Source organism: Labeo rohita, chromosome 10 (genome assembly GCF_022985175.1).
Source record: "Labeo rohita strain BAU-BD-2019 chromosome 10, IGBB_LRoh.1.0, whole genome shotgun sequence".
NCBI lineage: Eukaryota > Metazoa > Chordata > Actinopteri > Cypriniformes > Cyprinidae > Labeo > Labeo rohita.
The window spans coordinates 872,230-888,437 of NC_066878.1; the positions used below are offsets into that span (position 1 = coordinate 872,230).

The following is a 16,208-nucleotide window of genomic DNA, read 5'->3' on the forward strand; positions in this document are numbered from 1 at the left end:
CAGATTCTCAAAGCTTGCGACTGAATTCTTTCCAATCTTCCTAATTGTGTCTTAGCTGCTGATCCATAAGCAATACATCCATAGTCTAGTATTGCTCTTATCATTGAGTAAATTGTTTTTAATGTGAATCTATCAGCTCCCCACTTACATCCTGAAATACACCTCATTACATTCAAAATCTTTATACATTTTTCCTCCATCTTATTTATGTGTGTATTCCACGTAACATTTGTATCGAACCACATGCCTAAAACTCTTATCACTTTAACTTGTTCTAACACTTTGTCATATATTTAACTTTAACTCTATACTTGTCCTTTTATTTGTAAATAAAATATATTTGGGTTTTATCCACAGAAAATTTAAAACCCCATTTATAAGACCATTTATAAGAAGCTGACTGCATTTTATTAACAATGTACTTGAGTGATGCGTGAACTCTGAGAACTCGCGAGACGACGGATGAGATTCAACATGGCGACGCGCTGACTGTAAACAACTCTTCATTCAAATTTAAAACACAACATACAAGCCACGGAGACGGTAGAAACGTTGGAATATTTCTTAGACAGTTATTTTTTCGGATTACTCACCATGCCCCAGCCAAAAAAAAACAACCGCGCCGGGAAGACTCCGCGGAATCGGAGGACAGTACAACAAACATACAGGTACCTCAGGGCTCTCAAGTCTCACGCATTCACCGTGAGACACACGCATTTCAACCAGTTCACACGCTCTCACGCCACACCTTGTATTTTTCAAGCTAAAAAGTAAGGGATAACTTACATATACTGTTATATAACGCTATATACTGTTAATGGACGAGGCGTAGGCTTGCAGGGGGAGTTCATCGCTGTCTTGACAGTTAAATGCCACCTACCAGCAAATGTCTGAAATTAGAATTGTTTGTTTTCGACTAAATTACGTGATACCGCTTCAGTCACGTTCGTCACTCGGCAACATGGACGCGCACACACGGGACGAGGCAAGCGGTGGAACCGTCGATCGCGTGGCTGCCGCTTTCTCTAGCAGTGGAAGCGTTATGTACAGTCGCGTTGCGGCCACGGAGCGGACGTTGTCGTTTGTATTTACAACAAAATAAGTGCAGTAGGTAACCCATTCTTCTGTCTTCTTCTTCAGTAGCACTCAACACTGATTACTGTCAGACTTACCTTCATCACTTGACTTAAGATTATAATAATAATTTAATTTTAGAGCCCAACCACCACAAAATCAGACTTTAGCACCTAGGTTAGGTTAAATACAGATTTAAAATCAGAAGATATAGTTTAGCAGCTATGATACCATTTTTATAATCAGATCCTTGCAGTTAATCGTAAAAAAAAAAAGCATATACATAAACCCAAATATGTAAATAAATCAGTTATTGCATAAGCATGTGTCCTATTTTGTGTACTAAACTTCTGAAACGTTTTGTCTCATATTTTAGAGCAGTCAATGCAATTTGGGAAAGAAATTAATCAAATCTGTGTGAAAATATTCAGATGTAACCCCTTTGTGATTTTCATAAGTAACTGTAATTTAACTATACATTGTTTCTCAGCAACTGTAACCGATTAGTTACAATTATTTTGTAATTAAATGATGTAATTCCATTACATGTAACTAGTTAAGTTTGAGCCCCAACCACTGTCATCAAGGTATCAATATGTGCAACAAACACTTGCAAAACAAAATGCCATTATTAAGCTGAAATATGTGCTTTCTCTCTCTCACACACACACAGCTTGACATGCTCAGGGCAAGTTCTGCAATACTGTATGTGTAGGCCTAGAGTATGTACTTTGAGAACTGCTGTTTATTGGCTCATTTGGGGTCAAATTTCCTTTGATTTTTGATACGTTTGTATTTTTGAAATATATATATATTTTTTTTTATGAATTTGACTTTAATCAAACTTACCAGTTGTTATAGTTTCTATTTTGTGCTGGTCAGTTATGACCAATAGATAAAATTTAACTTCTAGCAAAAACTGGAGAGAATTGCGTGGGGCCGAGGGGCTCCTCTCCCAACAGATATAATCTCACTCCAAACTTTTTCTAAAACTTGAGAGCCCTGCAGGTATGTGTGCTAGAATCAATCAATAACAAACTGGCAATACTCAAACTTCTACATCAAGACATAAAAGACTTAAAAGCGAGTCTGGAATTCAGCCAAACACAAATCGCATCCTTGCAAAATGAGAACAACGAACCGCAAAGCAAGATAATAATAATATCACAACGCAATTGGATAAAGTCACCGAGGAAAATAAACTTCTGAAAGAAACTGTCCTTGATCTTCAGTGTCGTAGCATGCGAGACAATCTGATCTTCTCAGGAATTCCCGAACAAATACAAGACAACCCAGAACACGCAATAAAAGAATTCATGAACTTAAATCTGAAGATCCCAAAAGAAACAGTAGAGAAGATCACCTTTCAACGCGTCCACCGTCTCGGCCATCAAAACAACCAGATAGCAGGTACCAAACGACCCCGACCAATAGTGGCAAAATTTGAACACTACAAACACAAAGAACTAGTTAAAAGTAAAGGCAAAGAGTTACGCAGAACGCACTATGGAATTAACGATCAATTTCCACAAGAAATACAGGAAAGGCGGAAAAGACTTGTACCAATTACGAAAAGACATAGAAACGAAGAAAAACGAGTATCACTTGTCTTAGATAAACTGTTTATAAATAGACAATTATATAGAGACACTGATACCACCTGGATGTAAAAAAACAAAAAACTGATCAAATCGCCAGCCATACGCAATGAATAAAAAAAAGAAATGTCCGTCACACCAAAAACATAGTCATTATGAAAGCTAAGTCACTAATGTTGAACATATTATGTTTGTTTGTGTTAAATGTAAAATGAAAATCAAAATCCTGTCTTTCTTTCGTTTTGAGCATAAATAGGGATTGAGAGTAAAACAATTAGAAATCAAACTAGTCGATTGTGAAGGGAAGTATAATGTTCATATGATGTATATGGGGTGTAAGAATTACGTGTATGCACATGCATGAATATATAATGAATATATACATGTTATTCTGGTTTGTTCAGTATGACATGTATAAATTTTGTTAGCTGGAATGTGAGGGGCATCAATTCACCAATTAAAAGAAATAAGATACTGAATCACCTTAAAAAATTAAAAGCTGATATATGCATGTTACAGGAAACACACTTACTTGAATCAGAAATGAAGAAACTTCAAACATATATATATATATATATATATATATATATATATATATATATATCTATCTACAGTGCTTCATACAATTCAAAAAAGAGAGGAGTAGCTATATTAATCAACAAAAATATATCGATTTCAAACAACACAGAAATATCAGACCCAGAGGGACGCTATATTATCTTAAATGCATCTCTAATATAGAAATGACTATTGCTAACATTTATGGGCCAAACACAGACAATGATGAAATATTCCACAAAGTTTTTTCAATAATATCCACATTCCCACCGTCTAAAATCATTATTGGAGGTGATTTTAATACAATCCTGAATCCCTCTTTAGATAAATTGAATAATACAAATCACACTAAAACATGGTGCTCCACAGACACAATAAAACAGTACATGAACGAACTTGGACTTAGCGATAGCTGGAGACTAAACAATCCCATAGCAAGAGATTACACTTATTTTTCACCGGTACATAAATCATACTCCCGGATAGATTTCTTCCTAGCAAGCAACTCCATTATTCAAGATATAATAGACTCAAAAATAAATCCAATTATCATTTCAGACCACGCACCTATAACGCTTATGCTCAGCAATAAAAACCATGCAAAAATCAAGCAAGATGGAGAATGAGTATATCCTTGCTTCAAGACAAAGAATTCAACGAGTACTTTAAAAGAGAATGGACATCATTCCTAGAAATAAATGATACACCAGGAATATCTGCATTGACACTTTGGGAAACCGCAAAAGTTGTTTTAAGAGGAAAAATAATATCATACTCCACATATAAACATAAGACAAATCAGAAACAAGAAGAAGAGTTAGAAAATAAATTAAAAATGTTAAATAATATATACTCCAAAAACCCTAGTGTACAGACCTTAAATGAAATGAATAAATGTAAAAATAAATTGGAAGAAATTATTCTTAAAAAAGTACAATTTCAAAAACAACGATTAAAATCCTTACACTTTGAACATAATGATAAATCTGGGAAATATCTTGCTAATCTACTTAAACATAATAAAGAGAAAACACTGATAACCACCATTAAAAATTTAGAAAATAAAATAATACATAATCCACAAGAAATAAATAAAACTTTTAGGACTTTTTATAAATCATTGTACAGTGATACGCAAAAGGAAAATAGAAGGAAAACTGATTTATTCTTAAAAAGCACCAGATTACCAACATTAAATCCCATACAAATACAAACACTAGAAGAGCCATTAACAATAGAGGAATACAGGAAAGCACTTTTTTCATTATCAAACAATAAAGCTCCAGGCCTAGATGGTTACCCATCAGAATTCTATAAACACTTTTGGGCAACAATCTCACAATTATTTCATAGAATGACAGAAGACATAACGCATCAATCTGCTATACCACAACATATGAACACAGCACTAATTACAGTATTGCTAAAACCAAATAAAGATCCATCTCTATGCTCCAGTTATCGTCCACTATCACTTATAAACACAGATATGAAAATAAGCAGTAAAGCTCTAGCAACACGTCTAGAATCAGTCATGACAACTCTTATTCATCCAGACCAAACAGGGTTTGTCAAAGGACGGCACACGTAGATTATTCAACATAATACAGAACTCCACTAAACAAAAAACAAATACAGTTATTGTCTCACTTGATGCTGAAAAGGCTTTTGACAAGGTAAACTGGCACTTTCTATATGCAACATTGTAAAAATATGGATTTGGGAATTCTTTCATACACTGGATTAAGTTATTATACAACACACCGTCAGCATCAGTTATTACAAACGATATCATATCACCACCAAAAACTCATAACTTAAACAAAAATCAAATTTTCTATTATCTACAAATAAAAAGTGCAATAACAGCTAAAATTGGTCACACACAAATACAACCACAAACTCTACTGAATAATATTCAGAAGATTAGCTCATCATCAAAATCATTAAGCAAACTTTACAACATAATATTATCAGCGGACAAAACATGCCATGTACCAATTACAAAATGGGAACAGGACCTCAATATATCCACAGACACCGATTTTTGGAATCAAATCTGTAAAAATATATTTAGCTTCAGTGTGAATAAAAATATACAATTAATTCAATACAAAGTCATTCATAGAATACACTTTACTCAACAAAAACTGTTTAAAATGGGTATAGCAGAGTCAGATAAATGCTGCATGACTAATACACCGGATACATATTTCCACGCAATATGGTCATGTCCACCGGTTACCCTGTTCTGGAAGGAAATCATTAAAGCAATTTCAACATGTTTCAATTGTAATATTCCAATTACTCCATCACTGTGCCTGTTAGGCGATACCTCAGTAATATCCACCACAATAGAACACACCGCTCCACTACTCTTGTCTCTAGCTATCGCTAAGAAAACAATTCTTATAAATTGGAAAAATAAAAACCAAATTTCCGTTACACAATGGTTTCAATTATTAAAAGAACACATAGGTAATGAAAGACAAACCGCTATAGCTAAAAACCAATTGGACACATTTACATTACAATTCATACCTCTCCTTTCTAGACATTTAGATATCTTCTATTTACCTTTTTTTACCTTTATCTTCTTTTACCTTTTTTTTTTTTTTTTTTTTTTTTTTTATTATTGTATCCCATATTATGTACACTATATTAAATGCCTAACAGCGAATTGTTGCCCTAAACTACAAAATAATAAGAAATATTAGTATCCCATAACTAATTTACATTGATGTGTGTATACATGTGTATATCTATGTACGTGTACGTATATATATGTGTATATGTATGTGTATATATTTTATATATATATATATATATATATATATATATATATATATATCTTGGTATATTCTTAATCTAGTTAACTCGATATATAATTATGTAATTATATAACTACGCATGCATGTATTTAGATCTATATGTATAGAAAGAAAGTTATATATATATGAAATATACAGTATGGATCATATTATAGATTATAAATGGAGACTTTATATGTAATATGTGTATGTAGGTATAGGTATATGTGTATATATATGTATACGTATGTGTGTGTATATATGAATTGTCTATGTGTGATTATGTAAATTTACATAGATACGGCATTAATGCATAGAATTAATGATTGTTATTACTCCCCCTCTCCCAAATCTCTCTTTCTCTCCTTCCTCCCATCTTCTCTCCATTGTTTTTAAGGTTAATCCACACAACTATTGGGGAGAGGAAAAACAAAAAGGCAAGAGAGAAGGGGAAAAAAGGAGGAATTAGGAGGAGACATGAAGGACGGGGTGAGGAGTGATTTACTATTATTATTATTATAATTATTATTATTATTGTTATTATTATTGAGAAAGGGGAGAGGGGTGCGGAAGGAGGAAGGAAAGAGAAAATCGCTTAAAGAAATGAACACTCTCAACATCCACAATACTCGTCACTCCCAATTTATATGTGAATTCTGTGTTGTTGTTTTTTTGTTTTTTTGTTTTTTGATTAGCTTGGTCTGTGTCGTCTTGTTTTTGTTAATCTGTATGTGTATTTTGTGTATTCTTTGTATGCATATTAATAATAATAATAAAAAAAAAAAAATGTACTTGACATTCTTACCTCTAAGCCACAAAGCGCCATCATCTGCAAACAATGATTTATTAATATTTGTCTCTATTGTTGCAAATACATCATTAATCATAATTATAAATAACAAAGGACTAATGACACTACCTTGTGGAGTACCATTCTCAGTCATTCTTTTCCTTGATATATACGCCCCAACCTTTACCCTAATGTTTTTTTCAATTAAAAACTTTTTAATCCAATTATATAATGTTCCACCTATTCCATATTGATCTAATTTAATCAACAAACCCTCTTTCCATAACATATCGTAAGATTCTCAGCATCAAAGAAAACTGCTACCACTGTTTCTTTATTAGTCAAAGCTTTCCTAATATCTGATTCTAAATTAATAATTGAATCCATTGTTCATCTTCCATGTCTAAATCCACTTTGATATGAAGAGAATTGTTTTTCTCCATATTATGCATCAGTCGATCTGTAATAAATGTTTTCCATTCATTTACATAAATGTGATGTTAAAGCAATTGGTCTGTAGTTTAGGGGATTACTAGGATCTTTGCCTGGTTTCTTTATGGGGATAATTAATGCTGTGTTCCGTCCCTGGGGTAACACCCCTTCCACCCAAACCCCGTAAAATTCCAGAATTATTCTCAAAGAATCATCACTCAACTTTTTTAACATAACATAGCTAATTCCGTCTTGTCCTGGGGTCGAAGCCTCAGTGTTTTTTAATGCTCGCTTTAGCTCTGGAAATGAGAACAGAACATCTAATGGGCTATTTGTAGCCTTCTTTTTTTTGCCCTTATATATGGTTAGCTTCTCTCTCATATCCTTACTTTCCTTCATCAAATTATCTGAGCTATTTACTTTATTTCAATTTACAATTATTTCCTGAAAAACTGTGCTTTGTCCTTATCACATACTGCAATTTCTGCTGAGACTTTTCCTAATATCTTCACAGTTCAAACCCTTTATCTCTAGAAATCTTTCTGCTGCCTTGAGAATTATCTGAATCCTTTCGGTTCTTCTTTCTGTTTGGGCTGTACAGTCAATTACTTCTACCATAAAGAGCACAAAACTTTTCTTATTTTACTAATTATTTCAGATATTGAATAAAAGGGGACAGAGTTTGTTTTGAAGGGATCAACGTTTTGCGTGAATGCCGTTAATTGCTCTAAGTTTAAATGAACTAGTAATAATTTGAGCCAATGGTTTATTGAAAGAGCTGTTCTGTCTTTCCAGTTAAGTAAGATGTGTTTCTTTGCTTCTGTCAGTGAAATCAATAATAATGGTTTGAACTGATTAGAAATCTGTAGTGTAGAAGTGTCTCCCAGTAGAGCTATTTTTGGACAAACTGGGATGCTGAACTCAAGGATATCTGAGAGCCTGTTCATGACCTTCAGCCAGCCTGGACAATGTGGACAATTATTATTTCTAATATATCCCATGCGCTGCAGTTTGTATGTTGTAATATGAGTTCTATAAATAACTTTATATTGGATCATTTGAATTTTGGCATCACAGGATATAGAATAAATGTTATTTCAAACTTCTTGCCAGTTGATAATTTGACCTGTACCCATGTCCTTAGTGCATTGTTGAACTGGAGCAACTATGTTGGTTTCTGAAGATATTAAGAATGTAGATATTTGTGATAATATTTTATTAGGTTTTAAAGATTCAATAGTTTGGTATATGTGAGAATTGCAGTTTGACAGAGTACAAGAACCAATAGATTTCTGTATGGCTTTTTATTAACTGTAAGTATTAAAAGTATGATTTGGTAAATTGTATTTTGGCTGAATATGTTCAAAGGTTATGAAAAGGACGCCATTATATAAGTGGCCCAGGATGGTTACCCCTCTCTGACTTTATGTGGAGAAGTAAAAAGGTTTATTGTTAATTAAAAACATTGGATTATGTCATATGGGTGTACTGGCTGATGGTTTCACTCTACAGTGTAATAGGTCATGTAACTTCCACCAAGCATTCATGGTGATATTAATAGTATTAGTTTTGTTTTTATTGATTTATCTATTAATGGTAAAAACTTTATATCTAATGGCTGAACCGGATTATGTTCAATATTTAACCAAGGATTATGTATCCAATGATAAATGTAAATTAACTGTTGAGAGATGAAGTAAAGGTAGAAGTTAGGTGCCCCAAGTCCTCCAGTATTTTTTGATCTTTGAAGAGTAGATTTTTAGATTTGTAGTTTTATCCAGGCTTTTCTTAGTCACTGTACTGTCTAAAGAGGAGAACCAGCTGGGACCAGCCTGTTTTGTATTTCTTGTCTATTTTATTATTTTGGTTGTTCGTTGAATGGGTAGTTCTCTAGTTCAGCATCCCAGATTAATTTGGTAATAGGCAGAATCTCAGATTTGGAGCAGTTAACTGAATATCCTGATACTTTACCAAAATCCCTTATCAGATTATGGGCTGACAGAAGTGATGAAGATGGGTTTGTAATATATAGAAGAATGTCATCTGCATATAGACTGATTTTATGATGGTAATGTTTTGATTGCATACCGGATATGTTGTGTGATTGCCACATTGCTGCTGCCAAGGGTTCAATAAAGATTGTAAAAAGTAGTGGTGATAATAGACAGCCTTGTCGGGTTCCTCTTTTTAATTGAAATGGTTTCCATAAAATGCTATTAGTTATAACAGATGCTGTTGGAGTATTATAAAGTGTTTTCAGCCAATTAATGATATATGGACTGATTTAAAGCCAAAATGACTGAGAGTGGTGAAGAGAAAGGGCCATTCTACCCTATCAAAGGCCTTTTCTGCATCTAAAGATACAATTATAAATAGTGGTTTGTTTGTGTTGGGTATACTATTATAGAAATCAATTATATGTATTAATCTTCTAGTATTTTCTGAGGAGTGTCTCCCTTTTATAAAGCCTGTTTGATCTGGATGTATCAGGGTTGACATCACTGATTCAAGTCTACCAGCCAGTGCTTTACTGATCATTTTTAAATCGACATGAATTAGTGATATTGGACAGTAGTGGGGACACTGAGTGTGATCTTTGTTTGGCTTTGGAATGAGAGAAATGTAAGCAGTATTCATATGTTGAGGTATCTGTCCTGTTTCATAAATTTCACAAGTAGCACTGAAAAATATGGGTGACAGCAATGACCAAAACTGTTTCTAAAACTCTGCTGGGAAACCATCTGGACCAGGGCCTGTAATCACAAAACATCTTTAGGCTAAAAGTAGCTCATAACTTGCCGATTTTGATGCTAGCAATCTGCCTTTGAACTTAAACGTTTTAAAAACACTCTGCATTTATCTGCACACATATGTTTTCCCATGCAACTTTTTTGGTTTTGGAGGTTATACCAATTCCAAATTTTCCTTTGATTATATCCTTGTTGTCACCAACACTTTGGACAAGAAGTAATAGCTGTTATTGCGTCCAGTTTGGTTGACTTTTACATTTGCATGTCTTAATATCTGCCATGATTATTCTATTCTGTTAATAAAAAGGCTGTTTATATGCACATCAGCTAATTGTTTATGAGAAGCACACATGTAAAAGGCTGACAATCAGCTGAACATATACTTGTTTAATTAGTGACACTTAGCCTGCATTTTAAAATCTTTATTTGAATGTGGCAACATTTTTTTTTTAATGTATTTGAATATGGCAACATAATACCGCACTCTACAATATTTCTGTGAACAAATCTCTGACAGAGACTCCTCCCCTATCAGCCAATCACTGTGTGCATAGTTAGTAGGCATGCTGACATCATCCATAGCAACAAGGTCAACCCCGCCCTTACTCTTAGCTTAAGACTTCTCTCTACTCCCTAGAAAAAGTTTGTCTCATCAGGCCCCGTATTCACAAACATTTTATCTTACCACTAAGAGTTCTCCTAAATAGCAGTAGTTTTTGGCTAAGAGTTCTCTCTTAAAACCTATTCACAAAGCTGCTGAGACAAGCTTTTACTAAGAAATAGAGAGAAGTCTTAAGCTAAGAGTAAGGGAGGGGTTGACCTCGTTGCTACAGATGATGTTAGCGTGATTACTAACTATGCACACAGTGATTGGCTGATAGGGGAGGGGTCTCTGTCAGATTTAGGCTTATTCATAGAAATATTGTAGAGTGCGATTATTATTTTGCCATATTCAAGCAAAGATTTAAAAATAAAAAAAAATGTTGCCACATTTAAATAAAGATTTTAAAATACAGGCTAAGTGTCACTAACTATATGTTCAGTCTAAATGTCAGCCTCTTACATGTATGCTTTGCGTAAACAATTATTGAATATGCATAAACAGCCTTTTAATTAACAGAGTAGAATAATCATGGTTGATAGTAGGGCTGGGCAATATGGCAAAAAATTAAAATCCCAACACGTTTGGCTACTGCGCTCGCGTTTCTTGCAGCGTCTCATTTATGAAACAGCATTAAAAAATGCGGCACGTAAGTTGTTGTGCCCATTTTCGACCCCCGCCAAATTATTACCCCCTCTCGTTCAAATCGCTACCTGATTGCCTAATCTTAAATCCACCCCTAATCCTTTAGGACTGACACGCCCATTATTTTTAAGATTTTCTCCTAAATTGGCGAGTTATGAGCTACTTTTAGCCTTGTTAATAGGTTTTAAAGGACTCTTTGTATAAACTTTCAGCTAAAAACTTTTACTGCTATTTAGGAGAACTGTTAGTGGTAAGATAAAATGTTTTGTGAATACGGGCCCAGGTGATTTATTATTTGGCATACGATTAAGTGCTTTGGTAAGTTCCTGTATGGATCGAGATTTTTCTAATTGCTCTGATTGCATTGGTGATACCTGAGGGAGGGAGACCCCACTCAGAAAAGATTGTGCTACTTCTGGTGATTCATTTTGGTCCGTAGAATATAGTTTTGAATAATAAAATCTAAATGCTTCGTTTATTTCAGATAGGTTTTGAGTTACATTACTGGAATGATCTATTATTGATGTAATAATTGATTTTACCTTTTTTTAAATTTTTTTTCTCCAAATTCAAATTGCTGTTGTCTGAGTTTAAGAAGTATTTGCTCGGTTTTTAGATTTAATATTTTATTTAATTCTTCTTTAGTTCTCAGGAGTCCTTTAGTGATTGAATCTGTTGACCCTTGAGAGGCCAGATGATCCAGTCGTTTTACCTCTTCTTGTAAGTTTTTTTTCCTCTTGCTGACAGCTTTTTATTTTTATTTGAACAATATGAAATGATTTTACCTCTCATGACACATTTGGCTCTTTCCCACAATGTACATGCAGATATTCCTTCTGTACTGTTACTCTCTATAAAAAAAAGTCCATTCCTTTTGAAGTATTTTATAAACACTGTATCTTTAAGCAGAGAGGTATTAAATCACCATCTGGGTGGGGGAAGTGGCTGGTGTTCTGCAAGAAAAGTAATGCTAATAGGCATGGTCAGAAATAACAATAGCATGAATAGCTGTCTCCAAATATCTGTCAGCCCATAGTCTGACATGTAACTCCTAATAAATGATGAATTGTTTATTTTGCACGTTACATTTGTTGAGCGGTCTATTTTGGGTGTTAAAATCTCCACCGATGATAATATTTGAGTTGGGGAAAGAAAGTATGTCAGAAAATAATTAATGAAAAAATGAAGGCGTGTCTAAATTATAGTTCCATAATATAACAACCTTCGGTATCTGTTGACTTGTCGGAGAACTGATTCCTCAAATATTCCATGATATTATTTTGATGGGTAGCGCCATACAGCTGATGTTACAGTACTTGATGGAAAGAAAAACAGTGTCTGTTGATTACATATAATGATAACTATATAAATAATGTAAAAAGGTAATAAAATGGTAAACATAGCTCTGTGGGACATATTAATAAAGGAAACAAAAAGTGAGAACATTAAATATACCAAAAAAGAGACTATTGAATACAATGACATTCTGAAAATATAAATAATTAGTGGAGTATTAGACAGGTCCAAAAAACAAAAAGTGTTCACCAGACAAATTGTGTTGGGGAGGGAGGGGATTCGCTTTAAGGGATCAGTAGACTATTACACAAAGGCATTTATTAGATGAGCCAAGGAGTGATTTTTGAATCTCGGTATAACTGTCCATTATGTATAATTTATTGACCACAAGCGAAGCACGGCTCCCGGCTTGCTTATGCTGCTTGAGAACAGGATACAGTATTTTCCGGCGTTCCATTAATTTTTTCCCTCTGCTCTTCACCAGTTCAATCAACAGTTTAAAAAAAAAACATTAAAAAACAGATATAAAGAACCCTAAAATTAAAGTGTTCATACAATGTCAATTAATTTATCCAGGTTTTTTAAACATGTGGATTGAAGAGAATGCACGATCCTCATTTTTTCTTGTTTCAAATAAATCCCCATTCTTCTAAACTTTCTATTTATCAAAGAATACAAAAATAAATATTCAGCAGCAACTGTTTTCATCATTGATAATAATACAAACGTTTCTTAAGCAGCAAATCAGAATGTTAGTATGATTTCTGAAGGATCATGTGATACTGAAGACTGGAGTAATGATGCTGAAAATTCAGCTTTTGTACCACAGGAAAAAATACATTTCAAAAAAATATATTTAAATATAAAACAGTTCTTTTAAATTGCAATAATATCTACAGCATAACTGTTTTAACTGTATTTCTGATCATGTAAATGCAGCGTAAGGGATTTGGTCATAAGAGAAAGAATGAAAGAAAGAAAAGTAAAATCTAACCAAACTCAAACTTTTGAACAGTAGCATATTTTAATATAACGCTGATCCTGTTTGCCATACTGTAGAGTGGTATGCCTTTGTAGCTCCCCGGAGCGTCGTTTTCTGTACAAATCTCTATTATTACTCTCTGTTGTTAAAGTGATAAAATATATCTTTATTCCCACCAGATTTCTGATATTATCCATCAAACTAATCTGACTGATCTGATCGTTCGCTTTTATTCTATAACCGTGAGTGCAACGCCGTGCTGTGTGTTAGCATTCCGTTAGCCGGTTAGCCTGCCGTTCGCGTTTCCTTTCTCCTTTCTATTCGCGTCTCTTCACGAGTTCATCAAACAACAGTGGTGGGTTGGAATCGAATATATTTTATACAAAGATACTAGAAAAGGTAGTATCCTCACAATTATGTTCCTTCCTAGAGAAAAATGGTATCTGTGAGGATTAGGCCAGAGCGCCTGACATCTTGGCAAATTTAAAAGTGCTTTTGGGGCACACCTGACCTGTTGAAAAGAGATGGTCTTCATCCCTCCAGGGGTGGTGCCGCTCTTCTCTCTAGAAATATGGCATATAGTCATAGAGTTTCCACTTGACTGGGGCCCAGGTCGAAAAGCAGACAAACTAGCTAAACCGACCGTCTGCTAGCCACCTCACGTCACCGAAATCAGTTAATTGTCAGCACATAGAGACCCTTTCACCTAGATATCAGACAATAGAGACTGTGTCTGTTCCCCAAGCTAGAAAATACAAAAAAAAACGTTCAAACCAATTTAAGAGTAACAATCTAATTGATGTTCAGCAAATAAAAAATGTATTTAATACAGAGAAACAAGTGATAATGAACTGGACTGTTGCTCAGTGGTCCAAAGTCGTCTTTTCAGATAAAAGTAAATTTTGTCTGGAGTCTGGGGGAAGACTGGAGAGTCACAGAATCCAAGCACCTTGAAGTCCAGTGTGAAGTTTCTATAGTCAGTAATGATTTGACATCTGCTGGTATTGGTCTACTGTGTTTTATCAAGTCCAACTTTATGCTTCCATCTGCTGACAAGCTTTATGGAGATGCAGTGGGCACCTGCCCACAGTGCAAAAACCACTTCCAAGTGGTTTGCTGACCACGATATTACTGTGCTTTATTGGTCAGCCAACATGCCTGACCTGAACCCTATAGAGAATCTATGGGATATTTTTAAGAGAAAGATGAGAAACAGTCGATCCAACAATATATAGACGATCTGAAGGCTCAATAGTGCCTCAGCAGTGCCACAAGCTGATCGCTTGCATCACACTTTACTGATGCTGTAATTTGTGCTAGGAGCAAGGAATTTGCTGTAATATGTGCTGCCGACCAAGTACTGAGTGCATAAATAAACATACTTTAAAGAACTTGAACTTTTCTGTTTTGCAAATCCATTTTTTGATTGATCTTAGGAAATATACTGGATTTTTGACTTTCATGAACTGTAAGCTGTAATCATCAAAGTTCAAACAAAAAAACTTTAGAAATGTTTTACTTTACATGTAATGAATCTAGAATATATTAAAGTTTTAGTTTTTTAAAAAAGTTACAAACAAAAAAGTAACTTTTTCATGATATTCTAATTTTTTGAGATGCACCTGTATGTATGTGTGTGTATGTGTATATATATATATATATATATATATATATATATATATATATATATATATATATAGATAGATAGATAGATAGATATATTTATATATTTATATATTTATTTATTTATTATTATTTTTTTTTTTACATGTTTGTTTAATGTGTTATAATTAATACACATTCACGCTTAAATATTGAAATAGTCATTTCATGTGCGTTATCTTCTCTAGTCAAATTTCTGTGACAGTTTTTTACACTAGTGGGGCCCGCAAACCTACAGCACTGCTTGTAAACAACAGAACAAAAGACATTTTAAATAAAATCATAAAGCACCTCATGAATTTTTACTCATGAATACTGAAGCTCTTAACACAGAAAGCATCCATATATACAAAACAAAAGCCTGCATCATTCCGCAAACGTTCAACCACAGACTGAAACGTCAACTGCATTCATTTTCAGGTCAGCCGTGCATTTTCTTTTGGAATGGAGCTGTTCGCTCATGACGTCATTTTGTAGGCAAATTCACTTTCGTGACTTTCTAATGGGCTGTAAGAGTAGCTGTTTTCAGTTTATGAGTAAAATATGGTCTGTGGTTAACTTAACTTGAGGAAACATTCCTGTGTTACATAAGGACTACAATGTTTGTCCGATTCTTCAACAAGCATGTAAATTCACATGCTCTTCATAGATGTGTAGCAACTTGGGTTTTTAAACCTGTGTGTAATTTAGTTTTTAGAATGTGAAAACCTCTTCAAATTTTGTTAACACAAATTTTATTTTACTTGAATCCAAAACCGCTTTTCTGCACGTTGATTCCAGAAAATTGCCGGAAAGATGCCAGAGTGCCTTCTGTGTGAATGCAAACACGTCCCAGGATTGATTCTGGGAACAATCCCGGATTGGGAACCTAGTAACATTACTGGGGTCAGTCCCGGAACGAGCGCTGTGTGAACAAAAGCCAGAACCAGTGACATAAAGGCTGTGTTGTAATGATGACGCACGTTATCGTGCAACAATATTGTGCAAAAAAATATGTGCAAACTGGAATG

At 34.1% G+C, this 16,208-nt stretch overlaps 1 long non-coding RNA gene across 2 annotated transcripts in view; it reads left to right on the forward strand.

Moving 5' to 3' along the window:
• The first annotated feature begins 462 nt into the window (after nt 1-462).
• LOC127171896 (uncharacterized) overlaps nt 463-16,208 on the forward strand; it is a 45,071-nt gene continuing 29,325 nt past the window's right edge. Inside the window, exons 1-2 of one of the 2 annotated variants that reach the window (XR_007828570.1) lie at nt 463-668; nt 6,438-6,529. This is a non-coding gene — a long non-coding RNA (uncharacterized LOC127171896). The other variant, XR_007828571.1, reaches the window with a different exon arrangement.